Genomic DNA, 2928 nt, shown 5'->3' with positions numbered 1-2928 from the left:
ATTGAATCTGTAATTCCTTCTCCAATTTATGGCATCCAAACGTGGAAATGAGGTCCAACAGGATATTATTTTGAGGTGTGCGAAAGTTGACTCAGACACTTAAGTTATAAAAAAAGAAGAAGATATCATTGCTTTTCTTTTTCTTTTAACTATGTAACAGGATATTAATTCACTAAATCCCATTTCTAATACTCCCTCCCTCCATCCCATTTTCTTTGTTCTTTTTTGATATTCGTGTTAGTTTTTAATCGCTTATATCTTCTAATATGAATTTCAAAAAATATGTATTATGGATCTTGTTTGGTAGTTCTCTATTAGTGGTATAATGCAAAGTTCTATAAATTATAAAAAAAATATTATAAATTGGGAGATATAATGTAACGCCCCGATTTTCTAAAGAATTTCGGAAGCATTAAGATATTATACTTAGCATAAATATTATTCTTTTTATTACAAAACACAGAATAGTATCTCCTTATTACAGTTCAATGTCGAAATTAATATGCTCTACCCCACATGTACGGAGGCCTTTGGGTGACATGACGTCACAGAGCAATGACTCAGAGCGACTCTAGTTCTGATATGGATTCCAAGCATAATCTTGCTCAATCTCTGCCCCTGGTATCTCTCTTGAATGGTACGGATCCGGCTCGCAAGGATGATCTTCTATGTCGTCACTACCTGCAGCTTCTGGCAAATTGATCGCCGAAGCAACCGATTTACCAGGATACGAACGTATCCGTGAGTGATAAATCACCCAGTAAATACCCTAAACCCGGCCATTACCCATAAAATACAAGCAATAATGTAGAAACTTTATATCCATCTCAAAACCAATTGGCAATGAGTGGAGAGGTCCCAAATGTTATTAAGTGATCACCCATTCCACTTCCAAGCAACGTGGGATTCTATTTCCTTAACAAATAATATAATAATGAGCCTAAAGAAGAAAGTTACAGCAATCAGAAGCATATTATGAATTAGCTTGTCTTTAAGTGATTTCTAAATTTCTCTACCGTGAGAAATAATCCTCCCAAACAACCTCTGAATTATGGCAACTCTGTCGATTTACCCTCCCCTTGCTTGCCCAGCCTAGGGTCCCAGACGAATAAGACCAAACTACACGTCGGGTCGAACTCGGCTGTACCATCACAAGGAGCGAATGATAACCAACCAACCGCGAGAAATGACACCTATACTCCGATTTCATCCAATAAATCCACCCCCGGAAAATCCGGAAGATAAATCCAACAGTGCCATGTTTAGGGTTCGCAAGACGATGATCTACCGGTCTTAAACCACAAGTGCCGATACCGACGACCATTCTTTCAAGAAACCCACGGTCCTCGGCCACTCTAATTATCTCCTGACCGTAACGTCACAACTGTGACTATAAACAATAATTCCACTTCCCCTAGGATTTTAACGTCTAATAAATTTATTCCAACGTACAAATACCATCCGGGGTATCTATTGTCCAATTTCTACGTTCACGTACCAACAATAAGGCAATAACAACTTTATTGAAATTTATGAAATTCGTTTCCACAATTTTATTATCTAAAATGACAAATTAGTAATTGTTACGATTTTATAAAATACTCCACATATTACTATATAGTTTAAAATAATTTTATTATTATTATTATTATTTTAAATTATCAAAAGAATAGTTATTACTTCTTGTATTATTAAGTTAATATTATAAATACCTTTATTCCACAAATTTTCTTTCTAAAATTACTAAATAAAAGTATTATTAATTTAAATACTTTTTTTTTATCTCACGATATTATATGTAATTATCAAATAGTAAGAGAAATTTTGTGCAAACATATAATCTGAACTTTTTTTTTAAGAAAATATTACCAATTATTCACTTAATCTGTTAGATAAATTAATTTGATATAACTGTTACGTTTTATACTAAACTGATATTACACAGTCATAAAATAATATCAATTAAGTAGTTTTTCATAATAATACTATCATAAAGATTGTAAAATAAATATCATAAGGGTCATCTTCTACGTAAGTAACATCAAATTGATAGTCGGGCACAGAAATAATATCAAAATAATGAATCTGGCAGAAAATGAACAGTAAGCTATATTTTTCGTTCGGGCTCATTTCAAGCCCTTATAACTCATCAAAACCACTCTATTATACTTAGGGAGAGTGGGAGAAGAGGTACATACGTTTAGTTTTGATCAAAACAAGCTTTAAACGAGTTTTTGAAATTTTTCGGTTCGCCGGAGAAAACGACCGGAGCACGGCCGATCGGGCCCGATTCTGAGGTATTGGAGGAAGGTTCTGAGTTTCTTGAGGTGGGTATGGATGTTTGGAAGTGGTACTTCGGATTAAGAGGTGGTGCAAGTGGGAAACCCACTTTTCTCTTTCTAAGTTTCTCTCTCTAAACCGCCATGGCCGGAGCTCGGCCTTGTTTCACTCTTCCCTACCGATTTCTGAGCGCACAAAGGGTGAGAGAGAGGTGTGTGGAGCTGTGGTTCGGATGGAGAGGGGAAGGGTGGTATTTATAGAGGTTGGAAAGGAGAGGAGAGAAGGGAGTGTAAGAATATTTCCGTTATTGGCCCACATTACGCAATCAGAACATGTGGTAATTATATATTGACGAGATTATGAGCCATATTTTTTCCCCTAAGAAATTATGTGATTGGTCAAATTGATGGAGTTGTTTTCTAGAATCTTACTTTGATGGAAAGTAGAATAAATATTTTATTAGGAAACAGGTCCTCTCTCTGCCTATAAAAGGGCATACAGTCCACCATCATATTTACGTTACTATATTGTTAGAAAGAGGGTCAAGAGAGAGAAACCTTTTCCGTTAGGGTTTTGCAGGTATTATCGCTAAAGTTCTCGGATCAATAAAGTTCACATGGATTCGGGTACGCTTTCTCGTATGTTTAA

The 2928-nt window shown here is 35.5% G+C and overlaps 1 long non-coding RNA gene across 1 annotated transcript; it reads right to left on the bottom strand.

Moving 5' to 3' along the window:
- Positions 1-432: 432 nt before the first annotated feature.
- Positions 433-2447, bottom strand: LOC131326777 (uncharacterized). The gene is made up of 2 exons (XR_009200116.1): positions 2199-2447; positions 433-690 (listed from the first exon to the last, which is right to left on the bottom strand). It is a non-coding gene; the product is annotated as an uncharacterized LOC131326777 (long non-coding RNA).
- Between the last annotated feature and the right edge of the window lie 481 nt (positions 2448-2928).

This window comes from Rhododendron vialii, chromosome 5a (genome assembly GCF_030253575.1).
Source record: "Rhododendron vialii isolate Sample 1 chromosome 5a, ASM3025357v1".
Taxonomy (NCBI): Eukaryota; Viridiplantae; Streptophyta; class Magnoliopsida; order Ericales; family Ericaceae; genus Rhododendron; species Rhododendron vialii.
Note: the sequence above shows the minus strand (reverse complement) of the source record. Positions and strands in the feature narration are given on the sequence as shown.